Consider the following 23,354-nt stretch of genomic DNA (forward strand, 5'->3'; position numbering starts at 1 on the left):
TGTGTTTCCCTTAATTTGTTCTTTTCTTTTCTTATCTTGCTAGAGAGGCCCAATCTTATTTCTCGGGAATAAGGCATCACTGCATTACAGCTCCGGCATCAGCCACAGTTAGTGGCAAGCAAGTGCAGGCCAGAACGTTTGCACCTCTGTGAAGAGAGATGAAGCACGACAGAAGATGACTTTCTACAATCATATTATTCTGCCTAGATTTTATTTTTGTTGCAAATCAATTCTTCATTCCAGACTTTCTGGAGGTCCTCCACTCATCTCTACTCCTGCCTTTTGCCTGAAAGGTGAGGGTGAAGATGTTTCCTCAGAGATCCATGAAATAGTTACTGCTTCTGGACAGTTAATTGGCTTCAATGTAGGAAGCCAAACTGGTTCAACTTTTAATTAACTCTGCCGTTTTTAAAAGCCTCAATGATAATGGGATTCCACCTCTAGCCTGTGTGTGTGTTTGTGTGTGTGTGTGTTTGTGTGTGTGTGTGTGTTAGAGAGAGAGAGAGAGAGAGAGAGAGAGAGAGAGAGAGAGAGAGAGAGAGACAGACAGAGAGAGAGAGATTGAATAATAATTTCAGCTTAGAAATTAATTTAAATCCAAATACTGCAATCTTCCTAACTCTACTTTGGTAAATAGCTGTGGCACTTACATTAAGAGGCCAGACATCCTTGTTTGATTATCAAAGACAAATATGGGGAGTGGGGAATTTAAAGCTGGCACATACACACTTTTTATACTAAATAATACTTACACTCTAATCCATACATCTCATGTCCATTTTTTTTCTAGATCAGTATTCAGGGCTCTTAGAAAGCTATTCTGCCACTTTAAGAATCGAAAAATCCTGCCTTGTGCCCCTGGAGTTTCGCTCCTAAAAAAATCCCACCATGCACCACAAAATACAGGGAGCATCGATGCTCAATATTTTGCCTTATTTGTAAATTATGTCATATTTTCTGAATCCTCACAGCTCAGAGAAAGTAGACAAACTCTCAACCATCTCCGTTTACAAATCTAAGTTATTATGGTACAATTAATGTGTGAGATTCTTATTTCCTATGTTTCTATGATGGCACAGTACAGCCTCAAGATTTCAGGGTCCCAGGCTTGATTGGCTGAGCGCAGATGACCATCTGTATGGAGGACTGTATGTTCTCTCATAGGTTTCCTGAGAACTCTAAAGCGGATGGAAACCCCTATGCACTGCAGCTTTAAAATGCATATGATTCTGGAAACATGCACTTTGTGTAAGCTGATTTTCTATCACACTCAATCACAGAATGAAGCACTTTTAAACAGCTAGTTTAACGTTCCACTGTCAAACTCCTGAACAATAAGAGTAGGGTGCTGTGCTCAGTACAGATGAGTGGTTGACAGGCCTACTATAAAATATTTTCTGTGACAGACTTAAGATAAAATGCTCTCAGGGCCTCTTTGTTTAGAGCGGAAATGGAAATATATTCTGAACGTAATAGTGTATGGGAAAAAAGTAATTCTTAGCCAGACAGACGACTTGGCTTGTGTCCAAGAGTCAAACCAAGAAGCTTTGATTGGCATCTAACAATATAGAGATGGTACCGTAAGCAGCGAAATGAAGAGACACAGAACTACACACTACTACTGTACATAAAGTGCATGTGTGCAAGCGTGTGTAATGGGCAGATCATACAAATAACCTGAAACAGACAGCTGAAGATGTCTCTGTACTCATGGGTTTACTATAACAACAACATTTGGGAAAGGGAATATGGATGGATCAATAGAGAGATTGATGGATAGAGAGATGGATGGATGGATAGATTCTTTATTGAAATTAAGTGTCAGTCCTTATGGTGTATAAAATGGTAAAAAGAAAATAATATTTACACAAATAAAATAGTATGAGAGAGAGGGGGGAGAGAAAGAAAAATACAAGAAAGAAAAACACAAATATAAGAGTATTAACATAAACATTCGAGTGTGTGTGTGTGTGTGTGTGTGTGTGAGAGAGAGAGAGAGAGAGAGAGAGAGAGAGAGAGAGAAAGAAAGAAAGAAAGAAAGAAAGAAAGAAAGAGAAGTCATGTAGCTTTTACTGTCATTTATCCATATATAGCTGACGCAGTATAAGAAAGCATTCATGTAAGCAATACTACTACAATACTATATAATAGTACCACCAGCATTACTAGGCAACTCTGTGAAACAGTACTTTAACCTTTATTAAATGCACACGTTACTGTGTTTAGAGACAACACACTGCTGTCTAGTTTACCTGTATCAAATATCTCCTCTGTGAAGCATAGTGGAGGAAATAGAATTCTGAGAGACAGTTTGACTGCCTCAGGGTCTGGGCAGCCTGCGATAATTAAGGGACCAAGAAATTTCAAGCTGTATCTAAGCACATCCAAAACTCAGAATGCAATAACAAAGCAGCTCAAGCTGAAAAAAAGTTTTTAAGAAAAAAAAAAAAAAAGGAAAAAAAGAAAGAAATGGGCAAGCGTGAATTCTGACTATTCTCAATTAAACCTGAACGGTTTCAACTAAATCAAGCAATTTAATCAAGACTTCCAAAAGAAATAAGTGTAAAAGGAAAGCACAAGAGGGATCTGTAGTGACATTTAAATGCAATAAGAACACTAATAAAATTTGAGTCCACACATTGGAATTACCTTGATAGATTAATTCACTCTTTAATAACGTGCGCATTTTTAAAACTGCCCTCATTTATTACATCTTAGGCCCAATCGCATTGTAATTATTTTTATATCTAATAGAATAGAAATACAAATAATACCAAATGCTTTCCATCACAAATCCTTAATCCCATCACGATTATAGATATTTACCCTAATATTACATTTAAGTATGGAGCGCAACTCATAATGCTATAACCATTTCATTTGCATACTTTCAAATAGTGACATTTATGCCATTTACTTTTTATCTTCTGCAAAATAGCCTTCTTATGCTCTTACTCTTCCTTCCTTGCTATTCATAGCCATGACCTTTTCATTATACAGCTATTAAATTCAAGCTTTTTTCCTAATCTTGTTTGTCAGTGTGGATGAGTGATTCTATCTAAGGTGAGAATCGAGTGCACTTTTGAGACACATCAGTATTTAAAGACCACAACCACAGTGTGATGGATCACGTGCACTGGCTTACTTCTCATTTTCTATTGATTCATTTCTTTACTGTCAAAGCTCTCTCAGCTTCTTAGGAAAACCTTCATCCGGATTCATACAATTAACTGCAACTTAAATTGAAACTACGTCTAATATTCTCCTACATCAAGAGAAGGTGTAGAAGGCAATGCTAAAGGCGAGGCAGGAGACTAGAAATAGCAAGGCCTAAAACAACTTGAAACGGGTGTTAGTCATATACACATGAACAGCTCATAATGCTGCTTTCTCAACAGCTATGAGCTCCGGGTACATTATCCATTTCTGGGAATTATGTTTTTTTTTGTTTTTTTTTTTTGGATCAAGAATCCAAAACATCAGCAGCTTTTATTTTCTTCATTTCTCAAATACCATATGCACCGGTGTGAATTCTGAAACACACAAAATCAATTGCGATGTGAGGAATTCAAGGTTAAAAGGTGTTAATAAAAAAATAAAAAAATAAAAAATAAATAAACAGATTCCCCCCACTATTCATCATGACTTCCTGTAATCCAACTTACATTATTTATTTCTTCCTTTAGTAGAGATGACGTGGGCTGCTGCTGAAGCATGAAATGCATTTAAAATTACAAAAAACATTCCGGCAGTCAAACTCTCATCAGCCAATGCTTTTATTTCCCAAAGTATAAATCCAAACCGACAAACCTATTTTTAAATTCTTGACAAGCCTTGATAAATCTGGTAATGATAGTAGATTAGTCTTACTCTGTCATATGCAGGCTTGAAGCAGAAAAGCACAGTAGCAGGGATTCAGGCTTGACTCAGATGACTCATGCAGGTCTGCCAGGAGCAGCCTAGCCGTCTACAGCTCTGACCACAAACACACAGAGCCGGGGATTGCCTCAGTCTTACCTCGTGCTCAGGCTGTTCTCAGGCTAAGAGTAAATTGATTAGAGCACTGGTTTCTGCACAAAGTCAAAGTCATTTTATATTAATGGGAATAGGAGAAGTTGAAATTCACATTGGCTCACTTCCACTAATAGATCTGTGAGCAGCTACCAGCACTGAGAGGATCAACATTAGTATTAATAATACCAGTAATAGAATTAATACTATCCATCAATCCATTTTCTTTAAAGCTTATCCCACACAGTGTCACAGGGGGCCTAGAAACTGTCCCAGGGAGCTTGGGGCACAATGTGGGGGGACTCCCTGGACATGGTGCCAGCACATCACATGATAGGAAACAATCACACACACATTCACACACTTGTTCACACAATATTAGAGATGCCAATCAACCTACCATGCATTCCTTTGGACTGTGGGAGGAAACTGAAGTATCCGTGGGAAACCCACAAAGCACAGGAAGACCATGTAAACTCCACACACACAGGACAGAGGCAGGAATTAAAACCCCAGAAGTGCAACGTTCTAACCTCCGAGCTACCATGTCTTCAAGCATTAATATTATTACTACTAATATATATAAAACGTTATTATTAGTAGTAATAATATTAATGCTGGAAGATGTTTTCTTTTATTTTTTGACTACCCTTTGTTTTAGAAATTAAAAACAAAGGGTAGTCAAAAATAAAAGAAAACAGAAAGTTTTATAAAATATAAGTAATATATAATAATAATGTATATATGTAAAATAATGTGCTAATACATCAACAACATCAACATCTAATTCTAAGCCCCTCTATTTTTTTCTTCCCGTTTGGTCACCCGCCAACTGTCATAGGACATTAACAAACCAGGGCGCAAACCACATGCTTCCTCTGAATTCTTTCAAGCTGCTGCTCATGCTTTGTCACATAGTGGTGTACCACACTCACACTGAGGAAAGCACTCTCTATCCGCTTCCACATATATGAGCTCAGGACTGCCTAGGGTCTCTGTGATTAACACTGAAGACAGAATACCTTCTCTTTCACCCTGAGAGCTCGACCAATCTTATTCCTCAGATGGCCTGTGTAAGGTCTTGGGCTCTCAATCCCCTGACCACCAGACAAATGACAATTTATTTATAAGTTCATTTGTTTGTTTTTGACTTTTTTTATTGACTGATCATGTGTCTCTGTCTAAGTGATCTCTACGAATATGCATTTTATGCTACAGATTCATACAACTGGATATACAAATAGTCATAAGACTGAATTATAACATAGGAATAAGAGATTTTTCAAGTAGCACCTTATCTGCTTTATCAGAATTTATCCAATATCGACCCACATCGGCAAGAAAACCGATGTGTCCACCATGTCCAGACTCTCCTGACTGCAGATCAAAGCACATTTTCATTCAATTGCATTTTCAGAAGAACCGTTCTGAAATCACAAGCATGAGATTGGAAGTGAAACTGAACAGCTGTGTGAAGGACTTCAGTAAGCTACAGAAAGAGCCATCTGTAGTCGTGGGTCACAGTGTACTTATGTGAGATAAGGTCAAGCAGTGCGGCAGCCAACCTGTACATCATCGAAGCCCCACAGCTAAGCAGCAAAGCGGTGCTAAACTTTTCACTTTTTCAGTCTCAATGCAGTAGCTATATGGCTCAAACACTGGAGGAGGAGGAGGAGAAGAAGAAGAAGGGGGAAAAAATAGGACTTGGGTTTGCGCAACTGCAAAGCTTGACTCCATTAAAACTCAATTCAGCTGCCGAACTTCACGTTAAAATCACACACAGTGTGATTTTAACATGGTTATAACGTTGTAGAGGTTATAGCTTTCTAAAGGGGTTCTGAATGGATAGATTTTTTTTTTTAAGAGCAGATGCTGAGGTCTTGAAAACTTGACCTCTAACGGCGCGTGGAAATAGAAAAATGTGACCTGCTTAAAGAGCAGTGTCGGCATATTGGGAGAATTACAGCAAACGTATGAAAAGATTTTTGGTGTGTGGTTGCCTTGCTTCATTTCAAATTTTCTACATGTTATAACAGTGCATGCATGTTGAAATCCAGGACTGTGCAATATGGGGTAGCAAAAGTAAAACAACGAATACTTTTATCTAGCTGGCATTTTCCAAACCCTTGAGGAAATTCTGATACATAATTCTAATAATTCAATTCAATTCACTTCAAGTTTATTTGTATAGCGCTTTTTACAATAGACATTGTCTCAAAGTAGCTTTACAGAACATAAACATAGAGCAGAAGGTAAACATAAGGAATAATAAAAGAAATAATGAATAATAAAAGAAAAAGAATTAACAGAATAAAAAATTCAAGATTATTAGATATATATAGCATATATAATAACTATGACTCTAAATGCTGATTATTAATAAATAACTCTAAATGTTATCTATTAATAAATATAACTTTCAATCATTTTTGCTCCTTCTTCTTCTTCTTCTTCTTCTTCTTCTTCTTAATAATAATAATAATAATAATAATACAACAATATTGGCTCTAACAATATGTCTCTCCCAAAATGCTGCTTTTCTAGGTGTTTAAACAAATAATTCAATTTGTGTAGTCCAAAAACAGTGTTACTCATTTTGGTCAAATTACTTCAGGTTAATCTTAACCAAGATCTCCCAGAAGCTTAAATATATTTGTGCTATATTAAAGTAGATGTGCTACAATAAGGATTTTTGTTCTTTTTATCCACACAATAAATCCCTATGTAAAATAAATTAACACGTTTATGAGTATTTAAGAGAAAGTGCATAGATGAAACTTTAGAATATTACACACGGTCACAGAGTTCATAAAATACTAAAGCTGAAACATTGATTATGCTTACTGTCTGAAAATACAGTCTATAATTTATGAGATATTGCAGCCTCGGATGAGTACTTGAAGCACATACAGCATTCAAACACCAATGAAAAGCAAGAAGTACTCCTGAGAACTTGTCACAGTGAGGCTTTTTCTCAATGTAGAACCACCTCACTGAATGAGACCAGCTGGCAAACATCTGCAACCACTCTTCCTGTATCTCTACAGAAATGGCAGCAGCTCTTATACCATGAAAATAAGGCTACATCAGTCCAAGAGCTCCGGTTCAGCTGTCGGCTCTCAACACGCTACTCTAATGCATAGGCGTACTGCTAAACATGGCTCTGGCTGCTATTAGCAGGCTGCAATCTATCAGATTACACTAATCAACACTCAAACAGCACACGTCAATGCTCTGCCTTGGTCACACATTATAGAGACAGATGTGAAAGTGCTGGACTTGGCATTATAACAAGCTCAGCTATGATTTGGAACATAGAATGTGACAACCTGTGAAACAAAGTGCTAAGATTTTAGTGCCAAGACATCTCCCAGCATAAATAAGGCCGTTTTTCATTGCCGTTAATGACTGTCACATGAACTACAGCTGAAGTAAAACACCAGATTCAAGAATCGTGTGATTATGAAGGCTGCATTCGGCCTATTGCTTAAAGCATGGGGGCATTGTGTTGAGCAAAATCATTTGTTTGTCGCTTGACAAAAGGGTCACATTTGCATCATGAAACTGAATTTGCTTATTGGATAATTTTATGAAGGTGTAAATATCTTTTAGAAATACTAAAACAATTGATTCGATATAAATAAAAATTCCCGCATTCACAAAACAGCCGCACGAGCGTTATTTATTCCATCTGCATCAGGCCAGATGGAAATTAAGCCTGGTGTGTACACAAACTCAAAATCTAGCTAGAGAAATATTGCTACAGTGTGAAACCATCTCTTGAGAGTTTTGTGCATTTTCAGCGATTCTTAGCATAAGAGGAAAGTTGCAAACACGAAACACCTGGCAACACAAATCCAATCCACAGCCAGGCGGATTCTATGGTTATATCCGGCAAGAGCAATCAATGTAGGTCCTTAACTATTTAACAACAATAAGCTTTAAATTACTGATTAACCTTTGTAGACCTGTGAGCATTCGGAGAATAGTGCACTTGCAATCCATGCCTCTGCCAAAGATACAGCGCATTATTGTTGCAGGGAAATTGAGGGACTTGCCGGCAAATGAGGAAGCATTATCGGTGCTAAGCAGCTGCTATCATAATGAAGTTGCATCTCTAGAATTGTGAGAGCTTTTAAATAATGGTTCGGAGTGCAGGACCTTTCTTGGAATTGCGGGTCTTAATCAAATCCGTCTGCGTCTGAGTACATACGTGTCGCAAACCACCTTCTGCCCATGACTGAACCTGTTATCTCACAAAACGGAGCAACATCTGGTGATGAGCATGAACCATTGTTTATGATGTTTCATTATAGGATAATCGGACATTAAACGAGTCATTTCTGTGCATTTAGTTCCGACTAGGGAGCTGATGGTTTAATTTGCTGGGCAATGAATTTTAAGTGTGTTGCTTAAAATTCTTCCAGCGCAGTTGAAGTCACCACAAATTAAACAGATAGGAAAGGATAGGATTATTAACACACCAACAGTCATCCCCCAAACCATTACGAAAGCTTAAACCCAGGCTTGCTTGAATACAACGTTACGTGTATACTAGTTATACATACTTGCACGTACTGGGAAGTGCTGGGGGGAAAAAAATTATTAAAAATCTAGATACGCGTCATAAACGTCAAATGTATGATTTTTCATTAATTAAACATTTGAAGTTCAGCTTCTATGAATAAAAGTTTAATGTCGCAGACATATCCAAAAATATGACTGCAGGTAAAAATACAATTTAAAATGGAATTAATGGAAAACATTATCCTAATTTAGTTCATTTGTCTTCAGTAACCAAATGAAATATATTTGCATTTGATACACTAAGGTATTTACATTCTTAAGACTTACTTGCTTGTTCTTCTAAGGGAACTAATTTAAAGAAGCTAAGAACACTAAGCTAATCAGTCAAAAACCAAATAATTACTCTTTCACGCCCCAAAGAGCATAGACAATTTTCCCCCCAACAGTTTAACAAAAAAGTAGAATAAAACAATGTCCAAACATGATTAATTCATCTTCACTAACCACTATATCCTAACCAGGATCACAGAAGAACCAGAGTCTATCATGGAAACTCGGAGCTTGAGGTGGGAATACACCCTGGATGGTCCACCAGTCCATCTCAGCACACAATTTACACTAACTACATACCTGGCATCAATTCCCACTCCCACAAAGCACAGGCAATTCACCTATTCTTAATGTTTTTAGAGGTTGAAGGAAACCAGAGAAAATGTAAAAAATTCCACACAGACAGTAACGCAAGCTCGAGATCAAACCGGGAACCCTGGAGCTGTGAAGGGCCAAGGCTACCTGCTGCGCCACACTGCAGTCTCTCTATACAAAAGGATTTCGCTTCATTTTTTTTTTCTTTGTCTTGCTTGAGCAGTTTACTTCAGATCCACCAGGGATCAGAAAGCATTGACTTGCTAAAATGACTAAAACGCATGACTCCAATTAACCTCTATTCAGGAGATCATTATCCTAGAGGTTCACGTCCTCTCTTCCTCGATGACCTTGACTATTCAAAAAACAACACACCATACTTTTATAAAAGAATGCAAAAATGGTATATGCTATGTACAACAATACGGTTATATGACATTCATTAAGCTGAAATTATAGAAGATATACAAGCAACGCATATTATGCCACAACTTGGCTGTTCACAATCACTAAAGCCGCTTCCGTTTATGAAAGTAAAAATTGCTTTGTGTGGACTGAGAATCGGTTCTGCAGGTGAAGAACAGAGAGATGGCAACTCTTTCAGTGGCTGTAACATATAGAGGTTCACCCAGAGCGTCTCTTCTTCTCCCTCTCGCATGATAAAATTACAGAAGGCGGCACATCTCGCCGAGGGCATGTTTAAATGCGATAAGAATCCCTGACGTAAACAACCTGGACTAGCAACAGCACAGATGCAGTTCCTTCCATTTCAGAAAAATAATAACAGCGTTTTTTTTTTTATTTGGTTGTTCTTTTTATGTGTACATTAATGCATAATGTACTCAACAAACTGTAATGTTCATCAATATTACTCAGAGAGATAAATTAATAATGCACAAGGGATATAAAAAGGAAGCGTTCCCCTTTCAGTCTCTTCCTCATATCATCTTAGAGTTTTTTTTTTTACTCTTGCCTCTGTGCCCTCTACCTTGCTCATTAGAGATAAAGATAAATTAAGAAAATATAACTAGTATTATTATAAGTAGTAATATTTACTCAACAGCCTATATTATTACTCTCTTCTGAAAAAAAGCATAAAGAAACAGCGTTACATCTGTCTGTAATGTGTTACACTTGTACACTCCTTTTAAACTGGTCTTTAAAGAAAACTACATCATATGCTTCTTCACATGCAAAGCCTATATGCTAAAAGTCCTTATGTAGGAATAGGATAAAAGATATACAAAAAGATAACATGAGCAAATAAATGTCAGAGCTGCTGTTCTAGAAAATAAATCAATACCTTCTGACCAATCAGATTCAAAAATACAACAACTATCTTCCTTTTAATTAACTAGCTGCAGGAGGCAACGTGTAAAGGTGAGGAATCTACAGGGGATATTGTAGTTATTTTTAGTGATGCTATTGCACTGTTATCTAGAACAACTGTATATCTAGCAAAAGCCAACGTCGCATTCCTCCGCGGTTTTCAGATTTTCAGCTGACGAACAACGCATGTGAATGTCTCAGATTTGGCAGTGATGCTTGTGCTGAGCATTGTAATCTGTGTGAAGAGAACAAAAACTGTATGAAAGACACAATAGAGCTCTGTTGTGTAACTAGAAAAAGAAAAAAAAGTGTCCCTATTCAATGCGATCTCGGTTTTAAATAATAAAGACAGGAAACAAAGACACAGACCTGCTCTGCAGCACTCATGCATTAGATTATATTTGGTATCAAACCTCAGTACCGTGCCACAGAACACCATCTGAATGCTTCTCAGAAAAGACTGATCTCAGTCTCATGGTTCGACTAATTTGTAAATTGTTCCAAATTTTGTTTTAAGCTTGTGAAGTCAGAGCTACTAATCAGCATTTCAGACAGGTTGGTCTTTGCTTTTGTTTCTTTATTAGTGTACAAAAGGCTTGATAGGCATTTAATGAAGGCTTTCACCAGTTGCTATGACACCATTTGATATGCATAATGTGTGCGTATAAAAGCAGTCCAGGGCCACTTCCTCATCACCTCGTCAAGGTGCCAGACAAATGACTGCCCTCATTATCTTAATATCTCCTTAGAGTAAAAAAAAATGTGTTTGTGAATAGTCTCATTGAAATGGAATACATTTGAATTAAAATAAGTTCATGAATTATTTCACACACAAAAAAAAATGATGGCAATTCTGAGGCACAGAATATGGCATATTACCATAAACATGAAACTAGACATCAATGATGTTTCAGTGGGGGGAAAAACCATCGAACAGCCTTCAGATGAAAAGCTGGTAGAAAATGAATGACAGAAAGAAGAATGCATACACCCAGAATGCTGCCCCAGAGGAACATAAGACAAAAGAGACACACACTGAAAGGACTGCAAGGAGACACAGAGTGTGAAATAAGACAGCAATCATCCTTAGATAGGTTCTTTGGCTGAAACTTACAGGAAACAAAACTCATGAATAAATAACTTGCCATTTATTAAGCAGAATGATAAATTCTTCTCATAATTTTCAGAAACGATGGCATGTGCTACCTCAGGATCCGTAATTGAAGGGTGAAAATGCTGCTTTGAAATCCCTCAAATTAAGTGTCAGAAGGCTCCTCGTCACCACATCGCCACCCTTCTCTCCTGTTTCTTCCAAACTTCTCAGCCATCCCATTATTGCAAAATGACAGCGAACTGAACAGAACAGCCTGTCGTCCTGATGCATGCACACACTAAACCTGAGCAGAATTTATGGCTTTGTAATGAGTCTTCTTCCTCCTGCCAAGGCAAAGGTGGGTGCATTTAATGCTACAGCGTTGTCACGGGCGTTGCAAGACAAGAAAATCGCAAGGAACTTCTTTGGTTCTTCAGTTAACTGCACATGGTGATCTTTACTCAAGGATTAGGGAGGAAATGTTTGAATAATGTAGTCGAGCACAAATATGTCAAATGTCTGCCTCAGTACTGTAAGTTACAGTGACTTGTCTATTAGCTTGAGTACAGAGGTGTCCAGTTTTATCCGGAAAGGGCTGGTGTGAGTGCAGATTTTCATTCCAAGCAAACAGAAATCACACCTGATTCTACTGAAAGCCAAGATAATCAGGTGTTGCTCTTGCTTGAATGAAAAATCTGCACCCACACTGGCCCTTTGCGGACAAGATTGGACACCCCGGACTAGTAGTCTGGCTCGTGTGACAAAAATGAGGCTTAAGGTCTAACTTTATACACTTCACGGCACTAAAAAGGTTGGGGAAGGGGGATTAGCTTCAAAATGCTTATGATGGTGATGCTAATAAATTAAATCTCAGGAGACTTAATGAATTAGGTATGGGGTTCTCAGTTTGAGCTCTGAGCTATTAAGGACGCTGACGTCGAAGTTTGGGTGGTTTGTGAGATTGACAGAATAGAGGCAAAGCACTGCAGCTAATCTACTTACTCTCTTTAAAGGGCTAATCAGAAATTTGGTCAGTTTGATCCCATCAATCCAAATCTGAATTAATTTGATAGAAAGAGCTCATCAGAAATCTCCACAGGCATGAAAAGATCCAAATCTAGGGCAGTCTAAGGGGGGAAAAAAGCACACACCATCTCCTTAACTTTGTATATAGGTATATTCATGCACTTTCAGTAGATTCTGGGCCTGTCCTGAGAAGACTGGGTCTGAGGAGGAAACACCCCTTGGATGTAACATCAGTGTATGTAGGTCGAGTATATTCAGTGATGGCTAGTTACAACAGTGAATGAGAAGAAAAATCAGTAACTACTGTACCCATCAGTAACGTGCCACGAACTTCTATAAAACCATTAGGCTTAGAAGAATCACCATTCAGTAACACCATTCATGATTGTTTTTTCCCCGTCCTTAAAAAAAAAAAAAAGATATATATACATACATATATATATATATATATATATATATGTTTATATACACATATACATGTGTATATACACATATATATATGTATATACACACACACATATATATATATATATATATATACACACACACACACACACACACACACACACACACACACACACACACACACACACACATATATATTAACCTGTATTCATGCCATGCCCGTTCTGACTAGTAAGCACAATAAACAGAACAAGATGTGCTTGCTGTTAGTCAGCACTGTTAGTCAAACCACAGGATTTTCACCTCTGAAATGTTCACTTTTAGTCAAACCACACCATTTACACTTCTGCATTTTCACTTCTGCCATTCCTTTGTGACAATGTGTACATAGTCTATTCAATTCTAGTTTTCTCTCTAAAGGAACTTCAGTCACTAATTGACAAAACAAAGTACTTTATTCATGATTACTATTGCTGTGCATGTTCTCGGTCACTGCTGATGTCATGTTACGGATTCTACAGCAAAGCAGGTTTAATTAAATTACACCCAATGAAACATGCTTCTCAGTGAGGTCAATGGAAATATAGCCTGGGCTAGAAAAAAAAAATCTGCCCTGGTTTCTATTCCATTCTTTTCTGTGCATTTTTACTTAGGGCCATTGGTGGTGCTATTGTTCTTCGTTATTTTTCCTCCATTGAAAAAGAGAGGCTGTCTAAAACAAATGCAGCAGCCACTGTTAGGTGCTGTACAACCTACAAGGCTATACCCCTTATTCTGCACATTCCACTATAGTCATCTCACTCTTCCACAATTCTGAAGTTAAAGTGCAAAGATCAAATGAGGGCAACGTGATAATTGTAGCCTCAGGTGCTCTGAGTCACTCACTGAGGGGAAAAATTACTTCAGCTGGCGGAAACGCCTATGACATATGACCACTTTAATCAAAGATTCAACACACAGTAGGGCGCCTAACCAGAGGGTGGGTTCTATACATATATACACCCTTTTACAGATACACTATATATGAGACATTTTATGTATTATATTAGATCATGCGACCACCCACACGTGTGTGTGTGTGTGTGTGTGTGTGTGTGTGGAAAGCACATAGACACACACTTTACTACTACAGTTAATTCCAGTTAATATCCAAACCTAATGCCAAATCCAAAATATTGTGCATAGTGCACTACACTGACACATGACATTTCCCTCGAAGCATTACTAGGATAAGTACTAACCCAAAACACCAACACCTACACAAGCAATTCTACAGCTGGGATTATACAGGAGGTCACTCTACAAGTATGTCCCAATAACATACGTCAACTTCCCTACTGGATGTACCATAAATGGTGGCAAAATATAGTTAAAGTTCACCAAATCCACATTACACACACAGTACCTGTCAAATCTGCCTCAGATAAGTGTCTCTCTCAACCTGTCCTGCTGACACATCAATGACATAAGACTTTAAGATCGCTCAGCACATTCACTGCTATTTAAGGCCTATTGCCTAATGAGATCCAGTGTTTCAAGTAAGCATTTGTCCAATAACCCTGACATTTTTTTAATCAAAAGCATCGATAAGGCTACATAGGACAAAACAAGGTTTGCCGTTTTCAACCAAACACTGTTTGTCAGGCCATACACTGTTTTTGAGCTAGTATACTCTTGCTAATTTTAGAAGGTTACAATTACAGCACTAATGTGACATTAACGCATTTACACTGGAAAACGTTTCATTTTCGGCTCATGCAGAGTTTCAGTTCTTATCGTTGTTCTTGCTGCAGATGACCCCTACTTCTCGTCACCAGCAGGAGAATATTAATTAACTGTAGATATTACGGGCTGGAGATTGAATCTGGCACACATTAGAGCTGAATGTGTCAGAGCTTCCATGATAGTTTCCCAACTTCTGTAGGGGAAAATCATCTACTACTCCACCAATAAAACATGGATTAAAAAAATAAATAAATAATATTTACATTTTTAAAAATGTGCCAATCCTGTACGTTTTTTCCCCTTTAATAATATAAAATCTAAATTTAATAGCTTCCCTATGTTTTCTCTAATTGAAGTTACTTGACAAAAGATTAAATAATGATGCATTATGAATGTAAATCGTTGTCTTCTTCAGTGCAAATCACCAAACATCCTTCATATATGACGCTGCTTCTGTGAGCCTACTGATGACTATATGACAAGTTTGTAATGGATTCATCTGACAATGATGGACATTAATTTGCCGAGGTATTGTAAAGACACAAAAGGCTATTATCTAAGGCTTAAAGGTGAACAAAATGAGTTCCTCTCTATTTGATTTCCTATATCACAACAAATTAACCATCATTGGAATAGTGTGGTAAATGGGTAACATATACACAGTGTATACTATTCCACATATGAATTCTGAATGCTGTATTTCCAGTTCTGTAAATAAGTGCCTTTAATCTCCACACCCTGGATTTGTGAAAAATATTACACACTACATTTAAAAATGACTTCCTCATGATGTGGACTCTAATGTAGGGTACAAGATGCTCTGTTTAGAAGGAAAAAAAACAAGTGACCTCATGGATGCTTAGGAGCATTTGTCAAAAGGAAAATAATCTGTTGTGGGATTCTACATGGAACATTTATGGGTTTCCTTGAGGGACAATCTCTAGAATTCGATCGTTGTTTTCTGCCTCATTTGTCTAAAATGAACAGGCAGTGAAACATTTTGAAGGGCTCGATTGGCAATAATGACATCATCGCTTTCGATTTAAAGCCAAAATTCTACCACCCGTGGACCAAATCGTCTACTGGCAAAGCCAAGGATGCAAAAATGACATTAGGTTTCACATAAACTCCCTCAGATAACTGAATATTTTTTAAATTGGAACAGATTTAAAATTTTGGGCCAAAACTGTCTAATCAAGACTGAGTTATGGACGACACACTCACACGAGTCCATCACAAGCATTCCATGAACCGTTCGATTCCTTCCTGAGCCCAAGCCTAATCACAGGTTAATAAACTAAAATGTGTCTTTCTGCTACTTTACAGTTAGCAGCTGTCTTGTGGGCTCAAGATAATTCGGTTTCTTATTCATCCAAATAATTTACTTCCACAAGGCTAAACTGTCTCTCTGTTTGAATCAATTAAACCCTGCATCGACCAGTGATGTGTGTTTTCACTGCGAATAAAGAATGACCAAACAGAGACGACTAAATTAACACGAACCTGTCAGCTAGTATCAGTAAAAGATAAACATAGTCATCAGTAGTGCATTACTGCAAGACATCAAGACCTGAGATTTCATTTATTAATAATGTTTGAACACAAATATGTGCAAAATTTAAGACAAAATTAATTGAAAGGAACTGCTTAGATTTGTGGGTACATTTATGTACAGCTCACAGATTCCGTGCATAGCTAAAGCACGTAGCGGTTAAAAATTAAAGCAGGAGTGAAATATGTTGGCTCAAGACCTCTTGTTTGTTTAATCATTAAAAGACCAAGTCTTGAATTATTTATTAAATATATTGCTACTTTTCAATAAAATGCAATTAGTGTAAAATCCTAACACATTTTAAGTTGCATTCAAACAGACAGAGTTGTAATGTAAACAAATGCAACTTATTTTGCTTTAATGAAGGATGCAGTGTTCAGACAGATCCTGGGAATAAGAAGAATCATTCCCAATCATCATCGTTTTAGGCTGCGTATGGAACATTTATGGGTTGCCTTGAGGTAAAATCTCAACCTATCTAATACTCTGTTGCAATGGCAATTTGCAACACATACTAGACAGGAGCAATTGCTAGTTTTCATACTTTAGCAAGAATATATTCAGTCTTGCTATTAAAGAAATCAGAAAATGAATTCCGCTTTATTCATAAAATGTACAGCAGATGTGTGGCATTTAACATTAAATTTCAATTTTTTCCACAAAATTTTAAAAATCAAACTTTTTTTTTTTTTTAAATGAACACAATACAGATTAATATCTCACTTTACTGAGCATAAATCTAAAATCAATGCTTTAATACAGTTTTCTTGTCTGTGCCTTAGCACAGTGGCACACAGTAGCTCCAGGGTCCCAGGTTGGATCCTGAGATTCTGAGATCGGGTTACTGTCTGTGTGGAGTTTAAAATGTTTCTCCTTGTGTCTGTGTGGATTCTTCTGGGTTCTCTGGTTTCCGACAATGTCCTAAAACTTTCCATTAGGTGAACTGGCTGCGATAAATTGCTCCTAGATGTAAAGGACTGTGTGAATATGAGTGTGTGTGTGTGTGTGTGTGTGTGTGTGTGTGTGTGTGTGTGTGTGTGTGTGTGTGTGTGTGTGTGTTTCTAGGTTTCAGATAACATTTACAGCATTTGGCAGACGCACTTATCCAAAGCGACGTAAAAAACACACATTTCACATCCACTGTGATACAAGATAAAGCACTGAAGCTCAATTTGTACCAGATGAAATATTACAGTCCTTTTTTTAGGCACCATTGGAAACTATGTCTGAACCAATGGTTAATTGTAAGATTGTGTGTATTATAATGTGCAGTGACCTGCAGAAACAGCAGATACAAATTATTAGTATTTATAGGTGCGTTTAAATTTAACTTTAAGTCCATACAATAGGGAATTTCCTAAGAAAAAAACCTGATCTTTTTAACCTTATTATTATGATTAATAAATATCACATGTAGCATTGATGAGAATTTCAGACAAACATTTCTCCCCATCCTTTAATCCCCATGATAAGCTAAACCAAAAAGGAAAATACTGCATTACATAGCCAGCATTTCCTACAATGGTTTAGTTTAATACCATTTTTGTTGAGACCGCAAAGAACTGAAAATTCATTTCTGTCCATAAAGAACCGTCTGTACGATTTAAACATTTATAGCATAAAATCATTTTTATTTCATTGTGAAACTACCAAAAACGGTTAAACAGTCACGCATCAAAATGCTCTTTAAGGAGCCGAAAAATAATACTTCTATCCAATCCCTCTAAAGAACCATTTCTGCCACCTTTATTTTTAAGAGTATACTAACAAACTCCCCAGCAGTGTTATGGCTATAGTCAGGAAGATTTATTAAAACCAGTTTTATTGTGCCTGGTAGTAAAAGCTTTGTATTGCGCTAAACACATGGATTCTGGTGACTAGCGATATGTGCTTTCACCATGCAATAAGAAATTAATTCAAACAAATGATATGATATAAACAAAATACTCTTGTTTGCAAAACAGCCATTAATGTTAATCTGCAAGTAAAAAATAACAAACACACCACCTACACACATTTTTCTAATCAAATGTGAATCACTAAGTCTATATGGCAAAAAAAATAATAAAAAAAATAACGCGGAACAGATCAGCTGCTCTGAAGCGGCAAGCTTAACTTGAGCTGGCATTAAGTCCTAAACAACTGCTGCAGCTCTGCACAGATAAACCACGCTGATAAGATGAAAATACTTCTCATTGCTCAGAAAGCTAATTGTGAAATCTTTGTCCACGTTCAATTCTACAGCAGGCTAATCTACTTAACTTCAAAAAAAAAAAGCTCTGACCTCACTAAAAAAGAAGCTCCAAATGGATATTGGCACTATGGCTTGTCATCGTAATGAATTGGCATATGCTAAAGGACTGGGTCAGTACAGGCGTGTGCTTCCTTCAAGCTTCACATAACCTGGTCTGCCTGGGTCTATTAACCTATAATGCTAATAAACTTAAGACAACATTGGCAAACTGTGATCTTGGAATCCAGGATCGTTTGCTGATTTTGTTCCCTGCCATACCTGATTTAACCATTGAGTTAGTGTCCAGACTGGGATGTGTGTTTATGGGAAAATCACAGACTCACTGGACTCACACTGAACCTTCAACACTCAAGTAGCTTAGATTCACCCAAGCATTAGCCTGGATCCTTTGGTATCACCCACAGCACACAGCGCTGTTTCAATTACACGCTCATTAACTTGTGCACCGCTAATAAGGAGAACCAGGAAGGATGCCCCTCAAAGAGAGCTTAACAGGCACTTGAAACCCAGGAAAGTCAAGAGTGTGACATCAACAGGATGTTGGACCAAGTGCCCAATTTAAGATTATTGCTTTTTGGCACATGGACTAAAGAATTCATTCAATAATTAGAATTTTGTTCTAAGACATAGGTGTATTTCAACAGATCGGACATAGCAAGGCAAATTAGGCAAAATAAGAACACCAAAATTTACAATAGCCTATCTGTTTATTTCCATTATAGCATAGATTGTTTCAAATAGTCTGTGTGATTCACATCATAAGAAGGGGTTATTTTGTGCTCCTAGATTTGGTTTGTGTAAACAATGAGTAGATCTGAGCTCCGGTCCTTTAGTATAATTGGAGAATAAAAGTCATCTAGATTTGTAGTGTTTCATAGACAAGCATCTGTGTACATACTGTATAGTACATCTGATCACTAAAGCAATCTGTCTATTTTGCTAGTGTTTGGAAATTTGCCAGGAAATATCGATTATGGTCAAAAACAGACAAAAAAGGACTATTAAAAACCTGAAGACTGTCTAACTATATCTCACCTTAATAATAATAATAATAATAATAATAATAATAATAATAATAATAATAATAACAGTGTGGATTAGGAATAACACAATAAATGAAGGCATATATGAAACAGTAATGTTCTCTGTACATTGTTGACTCCAAAGGAAGGAAGTGTGGGTTCTTCTCCCACCTCCTATCCCAATGTTAGTCCTGATAGTAAGTATTGCAGCCTCTCGCCCATAAACCTATTAATACCAGACTTACTGATAGTGGAAATCCCACGCAACGCACTTGAACTGAAAGAATTTCGATAGTGGCTGGAGCACAGGTTTACTGACTACAAATCCCTTCGGATAATCCGTGCAATATGGGAAAGTTTCCAATTCTATTACACGTTTGTCAATTCTAATCCGGTGTGAAACCACGTTTCTATTTAAACACAACCGACACAAGTTATTTCTCACCAAACACAAAATAAATAGTATGTATAAACAAAACAATGCGCTGTAACGTGAGGGTGTGATTTATTACACCGTTGCCGGTTACGAACACAAAAAAAGACAAACGCGAAGTGCTGCCATAGCACAAATACGCACATATATACACTCACACCTCGTCTTTCTCTCGCGCGCTCACACACACTCTCACACACACTCTCACACACACACCTTAACACACTCTCTCTCTCTCTCTCTCTCACACACACACACACACACACACACACACACACACACACACACACACACACACACACACACACACACACACACAGTACCTTCCATGCAGTCGGCGTTGGAAGCCGGAATCATTGCTGCACCATCAGCAGAGAGGTTTAGCAGGAGCGCCGTGAGTCACACTTGGAGAACCGCAGGAAAACACCACGCGCGCTCTCAGCACTGCTTCCACCGGAATATGAAGGAGAAGTGCGGCGGCGTCGGCATCTGTTTCTCTCAGTCTCATCACTTTTTTAGTCTGTGCACATGCCTGATCGTGCGAGCGGGAGGAAACTGAGCTCCGTGGGGTTTCTCTCCCCTCCCTTTCAAAGTACTCACTATGCCGTGCGAGGAAGTGTTTGCGTTGCTGTGCGCGCACTGAACTGCGCGTCTGGCAGAGAGGGCGCGCGGAAACGGTGCGAGAGGAGGAGGAGGAGGAGGAGGAGGCGCGTCAGGTGATCAGATAAAGAGGGAATCGTTATAGAGGTAGGAGAGTCACTGGGGTCCAAATGAAATTAAAGAAAGGAAATCTCTTTTACAGGGTCATTACACATACAGCGATGTGAAAAGCAATTAAACAAAACAAAACAAAAAAACAACAACAAGAGCTTATTAAACTGATTATTAATCGCACCAAGTGATGGACAGAATGCTCGGAATGGAAATAAGAATAAAAAAAGCTTTAGAGACAGCTTTAATGGATGTGTCGTGTGGGTTAAATGATATTATTAGCCTAATGTATGGTTTAAAAAAAAATGCGGAAAAAAACATTTGAATAATTTGTGGAGTCACGACCTAATGGCTTATTTGCATTCTGTGCTGTGACGCATTTCAGTGTTCAAAGTGTGAGTCTCAGGGCAGCAAAGTTTCCACTTGTCATGACAGTGAAACAGCAACTTGTCTTTAATCTTTCACTAACTACTATATCTATATTTATGTAATGTGTTTATAGGAGTTATTTACAAAATTGTAAAGACAAAGCCATGTTAAAGACTAAAATATTACCATTGCAAGTGTAGTAACTGGAAGCACAGGGGCAATGTTAAGAAGAATGCTAGGTCAAGGACATAAAGCTAAAACTATATTGGCAGACTTTATTACAACTTAGAAGAACAGGGTTTATTCTGTTGTCGTTGCTGTTTATACAAGTGTTAATTTATGTGCTTTGTGAAAAGGTTGGACTGTAGTCTTCCTATGAAGCCTGCCAGTGACTCAGCTGTTTGGACAGCCAGTGGAAGTTCATCCAACCGCCTGTATGCCTTAAGGACAGGTTTCATGCTTGATGCCTTTCTTGTACCCCGAGAGATGGTGGGTCCAGTCGAGTGTTTCAAAGGTTCGAAGGGAATGTGATGTCTTATTCAGACTTCCTAACACCTTAGATGAAAATTCACACGTAAAAAAATATCCAAAAGAAAAATTGCAACAATAAAACAGATGTGAACATGACCAGCAGAAACCATATAATGAGATGCTGAGTTCCTTTCAGACCTCCAGAAAGCAAAGGACAAATCTGACATTGTACCATTTGTAATATCTTGGCTGAGAGAGACATTATCCTTCCTACTTACAGGAAGATGGGAAGATCGTAACAGTAGACAGAGGAGAGAATTATGCTTAATATTTTCTTAAAGGATAAGAGAGACTTTATTTTCACAAATGGCAGCACGTGATGTTTAGACTACTGTACCTTACTACTATTAATCTTTTAGAAATTCTAGTAGTGGAATGAATTGCAAAAGCAAACAACAAAAAAGTGATATGACCTATACAAATGTAACTATAGAACTTATTCAATAGAAATAAAGTATTGTATGCAATCAACAATTATTCACTCATTCATCTTCACTATATGTTTTTATGACCAGGGATATAGTGACACACTTTATATGGTACCTTTACAGGGCAAAGTTCAAATTCAAATTCAAATTCAAATTTATTTGTATAGGACTTTTAACAATTGACATTGTCTCCAAGCAGCTTTACAGAACATAAACATAAAATAAAAAGTTAACATAAAGATTAATATAATACAAAAGCTCAAGATTAATATTAGCTATATTTCAATGTTTGTATTTTTACCCAGTGAGCAAGTCTGAAGGAAAAACTCCATTGGATTGTAAAGGAAGAAACATTGAGATGAACCAAAGTCAAAGGGGAACCATCATCATTTGGGTGACACTGGAGGGTGTGATTATAATATACAGTCCGACAAATGTGTATTGATGTCTGGGTTATTGTCCTCAAAGACCACATGTAGTTGGCATCTTCTCTTAGTATGTGCAAATATTTAATGAAGCACCAACTGGAGTCCAACTGGAGCTGGTACATCTTTAGATGTCTCAGGATCCCCACATGGTTGGCCTCATCTCAGTGAAGGTCCAAAATCTTCATGACATGTACAGTAAGACAACTGGAGCTGGTACAATTTCTCAATGCCTCGAGATGGATATAAAAAGAGAAGCAGTGAAGAGGAATTAGTGAATCTGCTGTTCATAATATTAGCAAGCAGTAGATAATGTGCATGTATTAGAGCATAAGATTATGGGATGTGTTATATGTACGCCTGACTAAAGAGATAGGTTTTTAATCTACATTTAAACTGAGAAAGTGTGTCTGAGCCCCAGGAAGACTATTCCAAAGTTTGGGAGCTAAATACAAAAACGCTGTACCACCTTGGATAAAAGGATCAATTTAATGAGAGCATTCTTCAGGAGTACGTTTTTGGTGGGTGAGAGAAAAACAGAGAAAAAAGACACAACCCTAGCTCAGGTTCGACCCAATGACCCCAATCTGGGAGCTAGCAACATTATCTATCTCCATGTACAAGCATGAAAACCTTTAGAAGTTTGAAATACAAACATCTTATATATGCAAAATTGCTTTCTAGTGCAAAACTTTTACATTTACAGCATTTAGCAGATGCACTTATCCAGAGCGACTTACATTTTTATACAACTGAGCAATTGAGGGTTAAGGGCCTTGCTCAGGGGCCCAGCAGTGGCAGCTTGGTGGACGTAGGAATCAAACTCACAACCTTCCGATTAGTAGTCCAACACCTTAACCACTAGGCT

At 37.6% G+C, this 23,354-nt stretch overlaps 1 protein-coding gene and 1 long non-coding RNA gene across 3 annotated transcripts in view; one reads left to right on the forward strand and one right to left on the reverse strand.

The window, feature by feature from the left end:
- Positions 1–20,654, reverse strand: part of hs3st1l1 (heparan sulfate (glucosamine) 3-O-sulfotransferase 1-like1) — a 37,937-nt gene extending 17,283 nt beyond the window's left edge. Inside the window, exon 1 of one of the 2 annotated variants that reach the window (XM_027174822.2) lies at positions 20,346–20,654. The gene's annotated coding sequence lies outside the window, so the exon portion shown is untranslated. Of the gene's footprint in view, positions 1–3,870; positions 4,011–20,345 lie in introns of those variants that run through there. The other variant, XM_047812965.1, reaches the window with a different exon arrangement.
- Positions 20,636–22,100, forward strand: LOC125141114. Its single transcript, XR_007140483.1, has 2 exons — positions 20,636–20,769; positions 21,459–22,100. It is a non-coding gene; the product is annotated as an uncharacterized LOC125141114 (long non-coding RNA).
- The last annotated feature ends 1,254 nt before the right edge of the window (positions 22,101–23,354 follow it).

The sequence above is a fragment of the Tachysurus fulvidraco genome, chromosome 4 (genome assembly GCF_022655615.1).
Source record: "Tachysurus fulvidraco isolate hzauxx_2018 chromosome 4, HZAU_PFXX_2.0, whole genome shotgun sequence".
Classification (NCBI taxonomy): domain Eukaryota; kingdom Metazoa; phylum Chordata; class Actinopteri; order Siluriformes; family Bagridae; genus Tachysurus; species Tachysurus fulvidraco.